This window comes from Canis aureus, chromosome 21, assembly GCF_053574225.1.
Source record: "Canis aureus isolate CA01 chromosome 21, VMU_Caureus_v.1.0, whole genome shotgun sequence".
NCBI lineage: Eukaryota > Metazoa > Chordata > Mammalia > Carnivora > Canidae > Canis > Canis aureus.
In genome coordinates, this window is record NC_135631.1 from 4,440,709 (window position 1) to 4,460,624 (window position 19,916).

General features: G+C 44.2%; 1 long non-coding RNA gene across 13 annotated transcripts in view; it reads right to left on the reverse strand.

Annotated features, from left to right (window-relative positions):
- The window catches only part of LOC144292322 (uncharacterized), a 39,491-nt gene extending 19,742 nt beyond the window's left edge, over positions 1–19,749 (reverse strand). For 6 of the 13 annotated variants that reach the window (XR_013359768.1, XR_013359765.1, XR_013359767.1 and 3 more), the window contains exons 1-4: positions 17,765–19,749; positions 16,183–16,239; positions 12,640–12,741; positions 12,465–12,528 (exon numbers count right to left, since the gene is read on the reverse strand). This is a non-coding gene — a long non-coding RNA (uncharacterized LOC144292322). Of the gene's footprint in view, positions 1–7,722; positions 7,761–12,436; positions 12,529–12,639; positions 12,742–16,064; positions 16,240–17,764 lie in introns of all 13 variants that reach the window. The other 7 variants (XR_013359761.1, XR_013359763.1, XR_013359764.1 and 4 more) reach the window with 7 other exon arrangements.
- Between the last annotated feature and the right edge of the window lie 167 nt (positions 19,750–19,916).

A 19,916-nucleotide genomic window follows, 5' to 3' on the forward strand; every position in this document is an offset into this window, starting at 1 on the left:
ATTTATTTTAGAGGGACAGCATGAGCAGTGGGGAGGGGTAGGGGAGAGTGGGGAAACAGACTCTCTGCTGAGGAGGGAGCCTCACATGGGGCTCTATCCCAGGACGCTGAGATCATGACCTGAGATCATAACCTGAGCCAAAACCAAGAGTCCAATGCTCAACCACCTGAGCCACCCAGTTGCCCCCTCAAAGCCCCAATTCTGCATATAATTCCCTTTCATCTGAATGAACAGAGTGGAATATGGACATGAAACCAGCCTCTGAGGGCTCTTGTCACCCTCTGTCTGAGGTAAATGCTGCAGACAAGAACTAAGCCTTTCTGCTCCCATAATTTGAGGAGAGAAAACACCATCTGATGCCATAGCAAGCTCCTATTCTTGGCACTTGGTGTCACTCTTGCTTCACCTTGCCTCAGCTCGAAGCCTTCCACTGACTGGTGGCAACCACCACAGAGGGGCAGAACTCTCTCCTCCCTCTCCTTCCCCACGGATGCACACACATGTACACATTTACAAAAGTCTGGGCAGGAGTCCATCTCTCCTGAGGAAGGGCAAGTGTCCTGGCAGAAGGATGACAGGAGTGCCACATGGTGAAGGGTAGGAAGAAGGACCTCATCTTCCCTGAGAAGGCTGGGGTGGAACCTAGGCTCCTGGAATTGTTGGTTGTTGACCTTGCCAATGTTTTCTTAAAACTCAAAATTGCTCAGAAGACAATCTAATAGCACAAACTTGCACATATAAACACTAAGAGTCACTTGATATCAAACTGGCAAATTTTGGTGACAGAAGCACAGAGATGACCCATCTATAGCTGCAAGGCTTGCTGTCTCTCTCCTTTTCAAGACCTTGGCTACTAAACCTTCGTCAATCCCCAAGGCAGAGTTTGATACATTTGTTTCTGCTGAGAACACCTTTTGGCAACTAAATAAATGCCATATTTCCTTTTAGTTAATCTTTTAATTAGCAAAATCAAACTTCTCCACTTGCACATTCCATGGCCTCTGTTCCATTGTCTCAATCTCTCTTAACCTCTGCTGTTTCTCTTTCCTCCCTCCACCACTGCCAGGCTCCTCTCAAGAGTTATGTGCTCCCACTGGCCTCTAGTCTCACTCCAGAGTCCCCTCTTGCAACACCCCCCCAACACACACACACACACACACACACACACACACACACACACACACATTGTCTCTAGAAGATCCCTTTGTCCTTGAGGCTCTCCCATGGATGGATAGCCCTTAGAAGGAGAGTGGTTCCTCCTTCTCTGGGTCACACAGATCTAATATTCTTCTTAGAAGAAATCTAACTCCTTTATGACCCATGAGGGAAGGTAGTTCAGGGTAAAGGAGAGGCTGGAGCATCCCTAAAGAGCACAGGCTAGTGAAGATCCACTACCCAAGAAGAGCCAGTCTGGAAAGGGCCACCTGCCCAAGCCAAAACTGAACTTCCACAACACTCCTATCTGCAGCAGGTCACACCATTATCGGCCTAAGAAGACAACAATAACTAGCTTACAGGGCTTGCAGTTACTTTGCTATTCCCTAATCCCAGGCTAACTGGCTGTTCTGAGCAAAAGCTCTCGGGGAAGGTAGGACTTCACTGTGCCCTCCCAGCAGAGTTCTGACATCTCAACACACAAGGGAGCAGGGCTCACAATTTCCCTGCTGCCTTTTATTTGAAAACATCTTGTGAGAGTGCATCCTAGGTTCCCAGGTTCCACCCAGATCATTCCACCTAGAGTCTACCTTTTAGTAGTTCCTGGAATAGGGGCAGGTAATATCTAGCCTGGCAAGTCACACTGGAGGTGACTGAAGGCCCCACGAGGAGGAGACACAGTGCCTGAACTACCATTTATCCTATTTCTAGAGATAAGAGTGTTGATGCCAAGGTCAGGAATGAGCAGCTCCCACCAATAGTACTATGTGGTGCTGAGACCTAGCCCCTCTTGCTTTTTCTTGGGCAGCACCCCCAGGGTAGCAGATGGAAGCCCTAGACTGTGGGGAATGTGAAGTGATCCAAGGGTAGTAGTGAGTCAGGTTGCACTCTTGGAGTAATACAAAACACTTTATCACTTTTATTCCATGGATCTTATTCATATCCAAGGAAAGAAAGAAGGAAGGAAAAGGGTAGAGCCTTCTCATTTCATCAAAACAAAGTGAACGGGGCACCTACGGGTGGCTCAGTTGGTTGAGCATCTTACTCTTAGTTTCAGCTCAGGTCATGATCTCAGGGTCATGGGATTGAACCCCATGATGGGCTTCATGCTGGGTATGGAGCCTACTTTTCAAAAAATTAAATTTAATAAAAAAAAAAAGAAGTACATACAAACCTAAAAATGTGGACACTGGCCCTTGGTCACAGCAAATGAGACGGCTGATTGTGTGTGTGTGTGTGTGTGTGTGTGTGTGTGTGTGTGTGTGGTGGGGGTCCTCTACTCTGGCGGTCTCTGGTAATCTGACAGTTCAGACTGACTTCAAAAGAAGGCTGAACTTGACCCCCCGTGTTAGAAAGCCTACCAAAGCACAAATACTCCCTGCCCTGCGTTCCTCAAACTTTGTAAATAACAGAGACGCTTGCTAGAGTAATTAGAACAAAAATTCAGCTAAGTGGTTTGAGAAGGTGTGGCTGGAGCTTTCTATGTGTTTTTTCTAAAGCCGGACATGTAGACAGTCCAAAATACAAGTTTAATGAGCTTATAAATTTGGAGTGACTCTTCATATCTTGTAGTGAGGTCAGGGGTTCAACTACTTCACTCTTGACATCAAAGAGGCTGCTATAGGTTGCTCAGCCCTAAACGTTTCCTCCAGAATTTTCTCCAAGGACGTCTTCCCCAGAGCTTCTTCATCCACCCACACAAGCAACTAACCTAAAGATTCGGTCCCCAGGGTTTTGTAGAGGGAGATAACTCCTGGTGTTCAAAGGTGCTCTGTGATGTTTGATCCTTGGTCTGACTCTAGGTACCCGAAATACTGCTTAAATGGCCCCGAGATCCTTTGGAGACTTAGATGTTTCTCATAAGAGATGGTACCCATCCTGGTTAACTCCTACAAATTCCCAACATCCTCTAATGCTCTAGTTCAAAGTGTTTTAATTTCAGTAATCATTGTTTGCTACAGTGCTTTCTGGCCTTTTCTGCCTACAGTAATTCTAAACATTAATTTAATTGAACTTGAAAGAGATTGTGCATAATGTGCCACAATGTGGCAGACGAATCATATAAACAGTGTCCTGCTGACAAGGTAGGTCTAGCACAGGAACAACCCTGTCAGCACTGCTGGCCCACATAGGACTACAAATCCAAAACAGCCATGGGTGCTCCCAAGAGGCACACATGGGTGACATCATTCATCTGGGGATGGCTACCCTGACTGAATCCAAGATGCTTGCCCTTTCCAGTCAGTTTGTTTTTTCAGAACCAATATTTGGGATGCTGCTTCAATATTTTACTCTATTTCTGATCCATGCCTGCCTGGAGGCTGAGATAAAATAAGCCTGAAGCTGAATACTTTGTCACCAATTTTCCAGAGCCCTAGGACAGCACTGCTAATATCCAGGGCTAACATGACCTTGCTAACCCACACCAGAGAACTATCTATTAATTAAACAGACAGCTAACCTTATAATTAGGTCAACTACATGTATTCCAACCCAAGCCCTTGATTCCATTCCTTTCTCTCCGAGATTATTTAGAGGAAATATCTCACTGATAACACAGAAATGTTCTCCTCACACCTCAAAATGGACTCCTTAGTCCAAAGCCATCCCCCAATGTCCCACAACTTTTGACATCTACCCCAATACACTAAGCTTCCTCCGTGAGTTTTTTATTTTTCTGATTCCATCATTCTCCTGAGTTTTCCTGTGATTCTGAGGATATCACCAAGACAAAGGGAAAGCCTCAATCCTGTGGGTGCTAGTTGGAGGAGTAAAAACCTTAAGACAAGGGAATCTTGGGAAAATCTTCATAACATCCTAAGAATTCATGGTGCATAAGTCCCTGTTGCTACCCTGCCAGCCCCACACCAGTTGGAGACACAGACCCGCCCTTCCCTGGGCTAATTTAGCTCCACCAGCTAGGCACCTACATCTGTGCTCTCTCCCAACAGAATCAGCGCCCAACCAGTTACCTCCCAGGGCTCTTCAAGGAGAATCACCAAATAGAAGTCCTTCCTAGGGGGTGAGAGCGCCATTTGGGAAGTCTAGCCTCCTCCTGAGAGTGCAACCCCAACACCTCTGCCTTTGGTAGGTACATGAGGAGGAATCAGGAAAGAGGGATGTGTCTTGGAATGTTGCAACCCAGGTTCAAATGAGTAACTGCACCCAGGGGGCAGGGAGAGGGGCTGAGCAGGGAAGGAGGTTCCTGAGACACGGTGGCACAGGTCTGAGCTGGAGGCCGTGCTAGAAACTGAATGATGTAACAGAAACACCTTCATAGTGGTGATCAAAATCCCAGATTAGCTTGGATTTCTTTCTTCTCCCTTTTTATTTTTTTTAAATTTATATCCATATGAATTATTTTCCTCTAGGCACCTGAAACTTGCACTTTTCTTCTTCAGTACCCTTCCAGAGGCAAGAGAAATGGGAAGCACCAGGTTCTGATGCTATGCCAGATTAGGTCACAAGTGGATGATCTTTTTCCTTATGTGCATCGAATCTAACCAATAAGTGTGCTGGTCTGACGTTCATGGTGTGTTGTGACCCAGTAAGCCCAGCAGCAAGGAGCTATGGAAGACACAGTCAGGAGGTTTTGTGGGACCAATCAGGCCAGTGTGGCTATTCCTGGCTTTCTGCACCTGCCCTTCAAAGAGTCTGCACAAGGTCAGATTTTTCTAAAGGGAAGCCTCAGCCCTTACTGACTCGCTGGGTAATCAGACCCTTTATTTCCACGTACAACTCATCTTCCACTGGTAACAGCTTGTGATAGTGTCCAGTTTTTCCGTCCTCCCTCCTACTGAAGTGCTCCGGAAGACCTTCCCATTTAAATAAGTCTAAGCATGAATCTCTGCTGAAGATTCATTCTGTAAAATGAGGAAGTCATCCCAAATTTGTTTGCCTCAGCTGGCATAATCATTTTTTCTAGAATTGGTCTCCATTGTGTATCCCATATTCTTTTCATCTTTGATATTTTTTTAATTACCAAAAAAGAGGTTTGCTACCTAAACTGCAAAAATGGTTGGTAACCTATTTGTCTTTCTGCATCAAAATCTTTTTTTTTTAATTTTTATTTATTTATGATAGTTACAGAGAGAGAGAGAGGCAGAGACACAGGCAGAGGGAGAAGCAGGCTCCATGCACTGGGAGCCCGATGTGGGATTCGATCCCGGGTCTCCAGGATCGCGCCCTCGGCCAAAGGCAGGCGCCAAACCGCTGCGCCACCCAGGGATCCCTTTTTTTTTTTTTTTTTAAGATTTTATCCATTTATTCATGAGAGAGAGAGAGGCAGAGACATAGGCAGAGGGAGGAGCAGGCTCCATGCAGGGAGCCCGACGTGGGACTCGATCCCGGGTCTCCAGGATCACGCCCTGGGTCGAAGGCAGGCGCTAAACTGCTCAGCCACCCAGGGATCCCCTGCATCAAAATCTTTAATGTCCTACAAATACAGGTAATTATTACCAAAGGACCTGCATTGTAGGTTAAAAAGGAATCAGTGGTATCCCCACCAGTGCAGGGAGTTCTGGGGATCCCAGCTCTGCTTCACTGCCTGCGTAAGGTCATTGCTAAGGAGATAACGCCTGTCACTGCTCACAGACCTGTCTGGTGACCACATTTTCAGAAGTGAGAAGTGTGGCAGTCTGATGCATGACTGGCAAAGGGCCAGTGTATCTTCTTTCTCAGAAACTGAGATTGTCCCAGAAAACTGAGGCCACATGGCTGCCCATAGGATAGCTCTGAAAAAGTCATTCTCTGCTGCATTCAGCCTAGGGCCCCACTTGGGGCCTCTAAATCATCTTGTCCCTCAGTGCTCGACTCAGCTCACTCTCCTTGGACACCTGGTGTTTATAAGATTGATTAAAGCAGAAATTCAAATATTCCTTCAAACTGCCCTATCCACAATTTTCATTTCCCTTTTATCCCACCAAACCAGTCTCCCCTTTTAAAAAGAGAGAGGTTAGCAGTACATGACCAAAACTGTGTCTATTCATTCCCGGGCAGGAGGTGTTACTGCTCTGTATCAGACTGGCTCTTTCAAGATTAAAAAGTAATTATTCTAAAAGAAGAGTGTATGGTTAAAATTAAACCATAGACCCAAAGCTATCAGAACCTGGACTTTGGACAAATGCCAAAGAGGACAGTCATAGGCATCTTGCTGAGAATACGGGGAAGAGATCCACTAAGAGGAAGAGATCTCAAACAAATGGCCATATTAAAAAACTAAGTAAAAAGTTGGAACCTGTTCAACCACCCTACTTCAGTTAGAAGGCACTTTTTAACAACATTAGGAAAGCGAAACTAGCTGTGGGTGGGGTGGAAATGCTGCCAGGTCACCTTGCCTAAAGAAATCCGACGATTGCGCCTACATGACAGACGTGCAGTGTTGGCAACGCCATGGCACTGCTGGACCACGTGGCTACCGAGGACCAGGCTAGCAGTTTTTGTGGCTCCCTGCTCCAGCGGGCTGTACCTAGGTTTTGGTGATCACTAGCTCATCACTCGAGGTGACTTGGGTTCCCAGCTGTGATTTGTTATTTCATAGTGTGATTAAGAAACAATCATCTAGGAAAACACAGATGTACGCATCAGTGTGCAAGAAAGGCCTGAGGGTGCTGAGAGCTTCCTGGGTCATGAGTCAGGGTGGGGGTGGGGTGGGGTAGGGGGAGAGAAGGGGGGGGGGTTGCTGCAGGAGGGCAGGACCCAGGAAGTCTGGTGAGGCAACTCCAAGGCCAGCCTAGCAGCGCCTTCTCCTGGAAGGCTGGGAGCACACCAAGTGGGCTGGGTGGATACAAACCAACCCTGTCTTCTTCCAACCATTACTGACCCCTACTGGGCAAAATGCTTTTCAGCTTTACCAGACAGAGGGCTAAAGCAAAATAAAATCCCCGCCAGGTGGCATGTGGCAAGGCACAGTGTTCCAAGTCTCCATTTCCACATCATAAAATGGGAGCAGTGTTCACAATAGCTATCCTTGCATATCCCAATAGATTGATATCAGGAGGAAATGAATGAAGGTACCACTGCTTTTACCTTAACCTACCTCCCGGCTCTTTGCCCTAATATAAACCAGATCACTTCCCTGAGGTGATCTTTCTTTCCATTGTCTCTGAACTAAGGGCACAATTATAAAAACAATATGGTCACGTTAGCCTAAGCATTACTAGCTAGTGGCATCTCACTGCTGGTAGCTTTAATAATTCCACAAATATTGGGGCTCCTGGGTGGCTCATTTGATTTCAGTCAGGTCATGATCTCAGGAACCTGAGATTGAGCCCGGCATCAGGTTCTGAGCTCAATGTGGAGTCTGCTTGCCCTTCTCCATCCCCCCTGCTTGCTCTTACACACTTGTTCTTTCTCTCTCTCTCAAATAATAAATAAAATATTTTAAAATTTTAAAAAAATTCCGCAAATGTTTTAAACACAATTTTCAAAGCATGTTTTCATTGAAGCATCTAATTTAATTTCCTAGTAATTGTATCCTCAATGTCTAAATCCCCACTAGATTATGAGTCCCCTAAATGCAAGAACCTGCATGTCCTTTGTCACTGTTGTAGCCTCTGTAGTACCTACCTAGCATACCTACTGCATAGTAGATGCTCCATAAATATCTGTTGAATAAACACACAGATGAGTCATAGGAACCGGTGAACACCAGCCAGAAACAGGAAGGACAAAGTCAGATATTGGTGGTGGTGGGGGGGGATCTTTTCTCACGAGTGGTAACATAAATATGAAAAACATAAGAGCGGGGTCATGAAAAAGTTTGAAACTAGATAGGGGTGGTAGTTGCACAAGAGTGTGAATGTACTAAATATCACTGGATTGTACACTTTAAAATGGATAATTATATGTTATATAAATTTCATCACAATAATAGAAAAATGAAAGGGCAGAGTTGTAATATATTAATTATAATCCTGATGATTTAGACACTCTACAAAAATGTGATAAAGTCAATACAAAGAGAACTTTGACACAGTGCTTGATGGTTGATATAATTATTTCTATAAATGATTTCATCTGTTCCTCCCAACAAGCCCATGGACTTGCAGACGAGAAAACAGTGGAGTCCAGGAGTTCAGTTGGTGACTTATTATTTCTCAAACAGGCCAGGCCACTCGCCACTTGAAGGATCTGTCCCCTGCATACCTCTGCCCCCACTCCAAACCACCACCACCCCCCACCCCAGGGAAGGACTTCCTTCAAAACACTCTTCTTCATCTTCTGGGCTCTGCTACAAGAGTCACCTCATCAGAAAGGCCTTCCTAGCCACCCTATCTCAAAGAGCAGGCCCCCCACCCCCGCCTTGGATCATTCTCTCTCCCTATCCTGCTTGGTTTTTCTTCAAAATTCTTAGCTCAAATTACATATTGACACACTTTTCCTGTCTCCTTCTGTCACAGCATAAGCTCCAAGAGAACAGGGATATTTGTGAGTTTTGTCCTCTGTTTAATCCTGACATCTGGCATGGTGCCTAACAAATAATAGATGTTTAATACATATCTGTTAAATGAATAAGTAGAATTTTACCATGCACTTGGCTGATCTTTGGGGGAGCCTGAGGTTTTTAAGCCACACTACAAAAATGAAATTATAATGTGACTGAGAGAAAATACCAGTCTATCTAGTACTGTAACAAAGTGCCAACTTGTTCACAAATGAATCCCATGGTGTTAAATACCTAGTACTGGGCACTTGTCTATATGATATAAATAAGAAACAATGGATGCTGAGTGTTACAGACAAGAATGAACTTAAGAACTGTCCCTAACACACACTGGGTCCCACCCTGGGTGTGTATGTTGGGGGCAGGGAGTCTCTGAGGAGGAGGGAAAGGAGGAAGGATATTGTGCTGGGTAGGGGTCAAAGTCCAAGGAACAGCAGTGTGGCCTGACAAGTCCAGTATAACTGTGTACAAATGGCTCCACAGACTGAATTGATATGCAGTATGAATCTTGTACAGTTATGTCTAGGTCCCAGGGAAAAGCTTGCAGGGCTGGCTTATTGAGAGTTGGGTCATTGTGGTTTGATTACACAGATGACCCTTTAAGATGGACAGTGAACCTCTGAGACCCAATGGCCATCCCAGATTGGTACCTCAGTGGCCTCTGAAAAGTTCATTCCCAGCAGCAACAGCTGCCTTCCCCTAGTTCCTAAATCAGGTGGCCAGGCATGAAGGAAATTTGTCTGGTAACACACAAAGAACAGGGATTAGGAGTCAAACTCCCGCGGGTGCCTGGGTGGCTCAGTGGTTGAGTGTCTGCCTTTGGCTAGGTCATGATCCTGGGGTCCTGTGATCAAGTTCTGCATCAGGTTCCCCATAGGGAGCCTGCTTCTCCCTCTGCCTATGTCTCTGCCTCACTCTCTGAGTCTCTCATGAATAAATAAATAAAATCTTAAAAAAAAAGGGGGAGTCAAACTCTTGAAGCTCTGCTGTCGGCTCTTTTTTTTACACTTGTTTGAAGCTGTGTCTCTAAGTGTAGTTTACAAATGGAAGACAAACACACAAGCATAAAGTCCGTCATTTGTCCAACCTGACCACTGTCATGGGAGTTATTACATCCTAGACATAACAAAATATTTAATATGGAAAAATATCTGTTTGCCAACCTGTGACTCATGTTAATTTTACAGAAACATGTTTTCAAATCTGTAATAAATCATTAAACTTAAAAAATAATATTTTGAAATCGAACTTCTGCAGAGAATTCCAAGCTATGGAATGTAAGCTATGGCCCACCCACAGCCCACACACATGCATATGTGCACACGTATTTTCCCAAAAGCTTCCTTATAATATGTCTAAAGTACACAGTTCAAAATTCAAGCAAATAATTAATTACTGAACAAATTCAGCAGAAAAAAAATCACAGCATGATTTGTATAGCTGCCATTATGTCTGCCACTTGCCATGGTATGCTTGATATTTCCTTTATCTGGTGCTAGTTTCAGGAACTCTGACCATTCACCTTTGTCCTGTACTACCTGTATGTAACTCGCCTCCTGTGGGCACTCAAGTGTGAGTGGGTAATTATTTTTTTCTCAGTTCCCACAGTATGAAGGGAAAAAAAAACCCACAAAACATGTTATTTTTATATTGTATTCTTTAAAGTTCATAGAAGAGTATTTAACCATTAGTGAAGCCTGGGCTTGACACAGGATTAAATGCACAAACACAGCCTATCATCAAGCTGGACCAGCTTGTGGCTGAGAGATACAAATTCAAGCACCTTCGGAGGTGGGCATGGACCCCAGGCTGGTGGGTGCTGGCCAAATGGGGAGCATAGGTCGCAGCTGAAAGAAACACAGAATAGGCAGCAAGAGTTGCTATATGGGCACAATATGGTCAGATCTTCTCACTTTTTTAAAAAAGATTTTATTTATATATTCATGAGAGACACAGAAAGAGAGATAAGCAGAGACACAGGCAGAGGGAGAAGCAGGCTCCATGCAGGCAGCCCAATGTGGGACTAGATCACAGGACTCCAGGATCACACCCTGGGCCGAAGGCAGATGCTCAACTGCTGAGCCACCCAGGCGTCCCAGATCTTCTCATTTTTTAAGATAATCCAGCAGGTTCTAATGTGAATCTCTAGATTTTTTAATGTTCTAAAATTAGCAATTAGTTTTTGCAACAATTAGTTTTAAAATTAAAAATATTCAATATATCAAACACAACACGGCTTTGGCTTCATATGGTGCCCAGTAGCCTGTAAACTGTGGGGGGCAGAAGGTGATTCCAGTGGGTTCTAGGCCCTAATCTGCTACTCATTAACTGCTTCCTGAAGTGGTCACTTTACTTCCCAATCACTTAGTACCAAAATCCAGTCGGCTGCTGATGCTACTGTATAGTAGCTAAAGGTGCTGATTCTTTTGAGTTCAAATCCTAACTACTACCACACTATACATGTCTTGTCATTTTGATTGACCACTCTAGGCTCCAACTTCTTCTCCTATAAAGTGCAGAGAGTAATACAACCTCTTTCATAGGGCTATTATGGGATTAAATGAGATACTGCATGCAAAGTGCCTAACTACGTAGTAAGCAGTGGATGATACAAGTCAGCTATTGTTATCTGTAAGCTTGGTGCCTCCATCCTCATCATCTATTCATAATTAATGAGCAATCTTGTTCAATAAAACTTATCAACCCCTCACCAACCTATCCCCTGATTTTGTCCCTACTGTCTCTGCCTTAATTCATAGCCTTGACCTCTTTATCTTGAACTGTTCATTCTAATGATCTAATGATCATATCTCCTGCTATACTGAGCACCTACTCACGGCCCCACTCTGACCCATCCTGCAGCCAGTTGCACTCTCAGCTTGGTAAACTATGTAAAGCAAAGATCTCATGGTGTCATTCTCCTTGTCACCTATAGAATAAAGGCTAACTTCCTTAGTCCTGAATTTAAGGCTGTCCTCAAGGCTCTCTCAAGCTCACATTCCACCAGTCTCTATAATACTCTCCCCGCTCCAGTTGTACCAAACTACTGTTCTTGCCCTCTCCTGAGTGAGCCATGTAGGCCCAGGTCACTGTATCTCAGCAATCTTCTTCTTTCTGCTGAGAATGTTTGTTTGTCCTCTCCTCATCCAGTGTTGACCCCATTCTCTCACTATTCTTCTCACTAGTCCAGCCCCAAGTGGCCATCTCCATGAGGAAGCCCCCCTGAACAATTTTATGGCCAGGTCCTCCCTCTTCTGCAGTTCCACCACACTTAGTACCTAGCACTTTCCTAGTCCACCTCGCAACGCACAGACATCTACTTGTAGAGATGTTTGTCTCAACAAGAGGAATGAGGCCAAAGGCAAGAACCTGGTCTTATACATTTGTTACATTCCTTACTGGCACATAGTAAGTGTTCAGTGTTTGTTAAATAAATTAATGGGACTAGCAAAGGAAACATTTGAACTAAATCCAAACAATAATGTCATTTTTAGCACATCTTGTTGCAAGGCACAGGAATCTCTGGGAATATCCAAAGAAAGACTAGAATACTGGAGACACAGGGGCACCCCGGTGGCTCAATTGGTTAAGCATCTGCCTTTCGCTCTGGTCATGAGGCCCCATGTTGGGCTGTCTGTTCAGGGGGGTGCCTGTTTCTCCCTCTCCTGCTCCCGCAGCTTGTGCTCTCTCTCTCTCTCTGTCAAATAAATAAAATCTTAAAAAAAAAAGAATACTGGAGATACATAGAATCACTCAGAAGCCCTCAATTATCTCAAATTTGTTCATTTTGGTTAATTTTAGTAAAAAAGGATATTATATATATAAAGTTCTAGTTACCTAGATGATTGAAAACATCTGCACTTACAAGGTGGTGGTGTTGTGGTGTCTTGATCTTCATTTTTTCTTTCTGTGGCCTCAGTGGAATGCATCTGATATCCCAGGAGAAAAATGTAATCCAGCCAAAGAACAAGTCTGGTTATTTGGTTCATAATTTACATACCGTGCAATGCAATCTGAGAGACCCACACAACTGTCCTGACCTTGTGCCTGCATAGGCTTCCTATAAGAGAAGCAACAATTTCTTGGTCCTCAGAGAATCACCGGAGGAGGCTAGGAGTAGACTATCTTGGGAACGTAGAGATCTGGGAAAGAAAATAAACATCATTGCTTTTTGGCATTTATGTTCTTAAAAACTTGCCATGAAGTATTCATTCAACAAGCTTTACTGAATAGATGGAAGGGTTATTACCCAGCCTCATTCCTCATCCCCTAGGCAGGACTGCAGGCCTTGCTTTGGCAGGCTGGGAAACTGAGTAGTGGGGCTTGTCTAGTAGGAACAGAGGGGGCAGTTCATGAGAGTGGTTTCCAGTGCAACTCTGAAATCAGGCTGCCTGGGCTCAGGGCATGGCCCTGGCAATTTCTAGCTGGTAGAGTTGACAGAGTAATAGTTCCCATTTCAGAGAGTTGTTGGAAGGATTAAATGATAGCATGTACGGTGCTTAGCATGGTGCCTATGAAGCTATTTAGATTATTATAAGTATTTAGTGAGTGTTAGCTGTCATCACTTGCCAAAAAGATTCTACTACTAGGTTTGGGCCTTCTGTAGCTTATCTTTACAACTTTGCCCACACCCAGTATCTCTACTTTATTGTTCAACTATGGGATCAGAGTTCCTAGAGAATGGAAGAAAGAGTAACCGATAAACTTCTGATCAATAAATAAGCAGAAATAACAAAGGCAAGGAGAAGAAAGCAGACTACATATACAAATCAGCTGGTCATGTGCTATGACTCAAGCATAAAAATGGAAGTGGACTATCAATGGCCATGCATGAAGGGAGAAAACAAAGGGACATGTCTTTAAACTACTAAGGGATAATTCTATATACCTAGACAAACCTCAAGAATGAAATAAAGACATTTTCAGGCATTTGAGGCTTCAAAAAATATATTAAGGAACAGGGTAAAGTAGTACAGCAATTTCTACTAGATGTGAAATAGTATTGACACAGGTAAAGTCACTGAATGTGACTTTAATTCATACCACAAATACATGCTGAATGTCTACTATGTGTTGGTTAGACAGCAGATTAGTACAGATAACCCAACAGGTACATATTGATTTCCCCATGGAGCTCACATTCTAGAGGGGAGAGATAATTAACAATGACAGAAAGCAGGATGCCTGGGTGGCTCAGTGGTTAATCATCTGCCTTTGGCTCAGGGTATGATCCCAGAGTCCAGGGATTGAGTCCCAAGTCAGGCTCCTTGAAAAAAGTCTGCTTCTCCCTCTGCCTCTCTCATGAGTAAGATTTTATTTATTTATTCATGAGAGACACACAAAGAGAGGCAGAGACATAGGCAGAAGGAGAAGCAAGCTCCATGCAGGAAGCCCAATGTGGGACTCCAGGATCATGCCCTGAGCCAAAGGCAGACGCTCAACTGCTGAGCCACCCAGGCGTCCCAATAAATAAAATCTTTAAAAAAATTTAAAGGTAAAAAAAAAGAAACAACGACAGAAGGTAAACTCTGAGTCAGTAGGTGATAAGTGCTACAGAGAAAGAAACCAGGAGCCTATAGCTCCAACTTCAAGTACATAAGAACTACAGTGGATAGAAGAATGAACTAAATGACACCATCTGGACACAATCAGATAAATAAAAAAATGCTGGACATCTATAAGCAAATAGGTTTGAATTCTTTTAAAAGTCAAAGTTGTTGGGCAGCCCAGGTGGCTCAGCGGTTTAGCACCGCCGTCAGCTCAGGGCATGATCCTGGAGTCCTGGAAGTGAGTCCCACGTCAGGCTCCCTGCATGGAGCCTGCTTCTCCCTCTGCCTGTGTCTCTGCCTCTCTTTCTCTCTCTGTGTCTCTCATGAATAAATAAATAAAATCTTTTAAAAAAAAGTTGGATAAAAAGGAATGGAGAAGATTAGAAAAAGTAAGCATAGACCACTTTTTAGAGAAATTCTGCTATAAAAGGAATGTATTCATTTCCTAGAGCTGTTACAACAAATTACTACAAACTGCATGGCTTAAAAAAAAACAGAAATGTATTCTCTCTGGAGAATAGAGTTCTGGAAACCAAAAGTCCAAAATCAAGGTGTTGGCAAAGGCTACACACAGTCTCTACAAGTCTCTAAGGAAGAATCCATTATTTAACCCTTCCAACTTCCAGTGGCTCCAGAATACTGCTTGACTTGTAGCTGAATCTGCGCAGCCTCTGCCTTTGGGGTCACATGGCTTCCTCTTCTTCTGTGTGTCTGATCTTCTTTATCTCTCTCTTATAAGGACACTTGTGATAGCATTTAGGGTTCATCCAGATTATCCAGAATAATCTCTTTCTCTCAAGATCTTTTACTTAATCACATATTTTGCCATGTAAGGTAATCACTCTTCTGCCATACGAAGCAATATGCAGAGGCTCCTGGGACTAGAAAGTGAGTATATCTTTGGGAGGTCACTTTTGTGCCTACCACAGGGAGCAAGGAAAATAGGACAGTAGGTAAAGGGGAATGTGGAGTCAAGAGAGGTTTTGTGCTTTTTCAAAGATGAGAGCAATTACAGCATGATTATAACTGATGTAGCAGTTTGCTGTATGCCGAGGTTTATTTGTTCATTGTGCTAGTCACTTTCACCTAGGAAAATTCATAAAGGAAATAGCAAGTTACCTTCAAGATGAAAATCAGGGCTACCCTTGAGAAATCAATTAAGAACAATCAAAATGTAATGGAGACTTTTTGTCAAACTTGGCAGACTGAACACACACACACATTTATCTCCAAACCCCACCAAGATGAAAATAAGGGATAAATACAGTATAAAACAATAAAGAATGAAGACCATCAATTAACAAGTCCTATCAGTGCACACAGAGTAAGATCAAACATTTGAGGAAAACCTCCAACACACACACACACACACACACACAAGAAAAGGGGGAGGAGAATTCAGGGGAAATAATATGAAAAGCAGAACACTTAGAAACAAAAAAAGAGAACATGTACACAAAACAAAAACAAAAATGCCATATAGAAAAAGAGAAGCAATCAATGAACAAGGGAGTTGAAATTAAAAAACAAAAAAACAAAAACAAAAAATTCTGGGATGCCTGGGTGGCTCAGCTGTTGAGCATCTGCCTTTGACTCAGGTCGTGATCCCTGGGTCCTGGGATTGAATCCCACATCAGGCTCCCTGCAGGGAGCCTGCTTCTCCCTCTGCCTATGTCTCTGCCAATCTGTGTGTCTCTCATGAATAAATAAAATCTTTAAAAAAAGAAAAAGAAAAAGAACAAAACTGCAATTATAAACAGCAACATTCAGAGGTTAGAAGAGAGTGGGGCAATGACTTTACATTTTCTAAGGGGAAAATATTTCCAGCTTAGAGTCCCATAACAGCTAACCCTAGTAGCTCTTCATCCCATTCCCTCCTCACGGATTCAGATGCTTTCCCTTCCTCTCATATTTACCCATTCAACATCAGTATGTTATGCTTGGCTCTAATTGCTCCTCTTTGTCTTGCAATAAATCGATCAAATATGAGAAAAGAATCAATATTTCAGGCAGATAAGGTATCACAAAGTTTACCTCCCATGGTCACTTTCTCTGTGAAGCTCTTAGCTAATGTGGTTGGCCAAAATGAGGCTGTAAAACAAGAAAGAGGGAGAAGATCTAAGATCCAGGCAGTAGGAGATCAGATCCAACACAGAGGAACAGAGAAAAGTGTTAAAGGCCCAGGAAAGCAGCTATGGAGCAAGCCTAGAAGACAGTCACTCTACATCAGACCCAGAGGACAAAGGACTCAAAGAAAAAAAAATTGCCAAGGAACAAATGAAATCAATCAATCAATCAACCATCTTTAGGTTTCACTACATGAACAAAAATATGGCATCAGGTTCACAGATCTGTTGGAGACTGTAGGGAAAATCAGCAAAGTGTATGTAGAAAACTTAAAAAACATGACCCTATTATAAATTTGTGTCATGACATTTATGATATAATGAATTTCTACACAGAAATATTATAGAGGGGCAGCCCGGGTGGCTCAGTGGTTTAGCACTGCCTTCAGCCCAGGCCCTGATCCTGGAGACACGGGATCGAGTCCCACGTCAGGCAGAGTCCCTCTCTCTGTGTGTGTGTGTGTGTGTGTCTCATTAATAAATTAATAAAATCTTTAAAAAATAAAGAAATATTATAGACTTTAAAAGTACATGGAGGGGCAGCTGGATGGCTCGGTAGATTGAGTGTCCAACTCTTGGTTTCAGCTCAGCTCATGATCTTAGGGTCATGAGATGGAGTCCCAAAAGGGGCTCCATCCTGGGAGTGGAGCTGCTTAAGATTCTCTCTCTCCCTCTGCTCCCCACCCACACTCTCTCTCCCCACTTAAAAAAAAAGGTATATGGAGGGAAAACGGTGAAATATTTCTTTCATCCGAATTATCTATGGCTGCTTTTTGTCATTTCTTACATCCCCATCCAAGAGACAAACAGGATCTAAGAGCCTAAGTTTTGGGATGCCTGGGTGGCTCAGTGGTTGGGCGCCTGCCTTTGGCTCAGGTTATGATCCCGGGATCCCGGATCGAGTCCTGCATCGGGCTCCCTGCAAGGAGCCTGCTTCTCTCTCTACCTATGTCTCTGCCTTTCTCTCTCAGTCTGTATCTCTCATGAATAAATAAATAAATCTTAAAAAAAAAAAAAAAGCCTAAGTTTTGACATTGATGTCTTGACAGTAGGCACTTAGGGAGTCTTCTCTGTTCCCTGGGATGAAAGTGGATGATGGATGGCATGTGGAAGTTATAGGAGAAAGCTCCAAAAGAAACTTACACAAGGGGGAAAGTCCATGTGATTAGATGAATAACTAAGTCAAAGATGGAAAAAATAATAACACAAACCATTGAGGTAACTTGAAATCGAGTATGAGCAACTCAGATTTGATGTGTGGAGGTGAAGGAAACCCATGGAAATAGTTATCATGGTGAGTCAAGCCCAACAATTATTCTGGCTGCAGAATAATCTGGAATATTCTGGTCCAGATATACAGGGCCCTGTGAGAGGCCTGTCCCATTCAATTGAAAAATTGACTTACATGGGAAGAAGGGCAAACAAAGAGTAAAGGAAAGAACTTTAAAACACAACTACATAAATCATTATGATAGGACTTGACTTCTTACTTTTTTTCTTCATTTCTTTCTCTTCTCTTGCTTGGGTCACTTTGGAGCCCCTCATCCCTTTTCAGGATCCTCTCAGAAGCGTTCTTTGCTCACTATAGCTTGTATCTTCTTTCACAACCTTATCTACCCTTTATCCTGCTATAATACCCCATTTTTCTCACTATATTTTCTCTATCTTATAAACCCAATCACACTTTTGTTTTGTTTTGTTTTTTGTTTTTTTTTCCAATCACACTTTTTAAACTAAATCCTCTAGCCCCTCCCAAACCCATTTCTCAAATATTTCAAAACAAGCCCTTCAGTCACAGCTCTTCTCCAAAATAATCTCTACCTTTCCTTGACGTAGCAACACATTATCAGATCTTTTCATTCTCCTCAAAATGTTTTCATTTCTCTCTCACTCTTCTTCATTTCCTTTGGTCCTAGCCTCCACCTTCATCCTGAAAAGTTCTTCATTCCCATGTTCTCCTTTCCTCTCTTATATTTACTTATTCAGGGCCATAATTCTCTGTTTGGCTCTAATTTCTCCTCCTTGATTTACAACACTTCCTCTATCTGCCTCTCTTTTCTTCCTTAGCTTCAATCTTTCATCTAACTCATTCACTATCACCTTCATCTATAACCTCTCTCTCTTCCATAGAAACAGATTCATCAGCTGTATCATTCACTCCACCCAAGACATCCTCCTCAACCACCACTGCCCCCTTGGTCCCTTCTAGCTCTTCATCACTCCCTCCCACCCTTTCCAAAGGAATTTCCATCTCTGCATCAGTAACTTTAATCAATTTTTCATCACCAGCAACTTCTACTACTCTTTCATCTGTCTCTTCATTTATGCTTCCCATCCCTGAATCCTCCAGCTTCTCCACACTTGACTGCAGTTGATCTCCAGTGGATCTCAAATCGTTTCCACTACTTTCCAGCTTCTCTCCCCTGGATCCCTGCTTCTCTCCACTTGACCTCAGGATCTCTTCACTCAGACTCAGCTTCTCACCACTTGATCTCAGCTTCTCTCCACTCAGCTTCTCTCCATTTGACCTCAGTTTCTCTCCACTTGACCTCAGCTTCTCTCTACTTGACCTCAGCTTCTCTCCACTTGACCTAAGCTTCTCTCCACTTGACCTCAGCATCTCTCCACTTGACCTCAGCTTCTCTCCACTTGACCTCAGCTTCTCTCTACTTGACCTCAGCTTCTCTCCACTTGACCTAAGCTTCTCTCCACTTGACCTCAGCATCTCTCCACTTGACCTCAGCTTCTCTCCACTTGACCTCAGCTTCTCTCTGCTTGACCTCAGCTTCTCTCGACTCAGCTTCTCTCCACTGGACCTCAGCATCTCCTCATTCTGTGGGAGTGTATGTGGTCTGGATCTCAAGTCCCCTCCTTTGGTCCCCACCCCAGTAAACTTCAACTTCTCTTTAAACCCAGACCCCCTCCTAGACCCTTCGGTAGTCCCTGGTATCTCAGATTCATCGTCTATTTTGCCTCTAACGTCTTCCTTTCCCCACAACTCCTTTGCGGTACTTTTCCGCAAACCTGCTGAAGCCTGTAATGCACTTGCTACACTGTGCAGTAGCTTCACATCCATCCTTTCCTGATTCTGGCCTAACTTCGCTTTCAAGACCGTCTTTTCCACATCTTCCAGACCCCAGTCCTCAGAGTCAAGCTTTGGGTCCCACATTCTGGGCTTTTGTGTATTTCTACCCAGGAGCTCCATTCTCTTCCCGATCACAATGAGCCCGTTCCAGGGCACCCACAGTTTTTCTCGCAGCATCTGCGCCCCTCTGCTTCTTGGCTCCAGGTACCACCGCCCGTGGACCCGGGCCTGGCATGGGGCGCCCTGGCCGCCGGCCTTGCCGCGTCTCTTCACGGCTCTGTGCGGCTTACCCCGCGGGTCTCGCATGCCCCGGAGCGAAAATTCTAACGGAACCGCCTTCTCCCAGACATTAACCCTCACCCTAGTCCCTGGTCCACTAGCCCCCCTCCTCCCCACCCCCGCCCCCCTCCCACCCGGCCCACCCACCCGCCGCCTCGCCCGCCGCCTGGAGCGCGCGCCCCCGGGCTGGTGCGCACGCGCAGCTCGCGCGAGGCGGTTGGAGGGCGCCGCGGGGAGACGCGGTCCGCGGCCCGCTGCCGGCCGGGGGGCGGGGCTGA